The following is a 346-nucleotide window of genomic DNA, read 5'->3' on the forward strand; positions in this document are numbered from 1 at the left end:
GGGTGGGTTTGGGGTGGTTTTCGCCGACACGGAGCATGGGGTGTCCACGGCCGAAGCGGAGCAAGGGGATGTCCATGGTGCACGCTCGTTCATTGGGGTGGGGTTGGTTGACATCAACCGGGCGACAATGGAGGGAAGGGGTATTGGGGGGAGGGGGTTGTTACAGTTTAGCACAACGTCCGAATTTGGAATGGAGGCCTCTTGGTTAGAATAGTAGGAGAAAAAGGCACGAGACGGAATTTAAGGATCCCTTCCCTGTCAGCAATCGAGCCAAAAGCGAACCAAAGACCCCAATCTCCGAATTGATACCGCAGAAATTCCTAGTTTTGTTACCTATTGTTATGCG

This window comes from Triticum dicoccoides, chromosome 3B, assembly GCF_002162155.2.
Source record: "Triticum dicoccoides isolate Atlit2015 ecotype Zavitan chromosome 3B, WEW_v2.0, whole genome shotgun sequence".
Taxonomy (NCBI): domain Eukaryota; kingdom Viridiplantae; phylum Streptophyta; class Magnoliopsida; order Poales; family Poaceae; genus Triticum; species Triticum dicoccoides.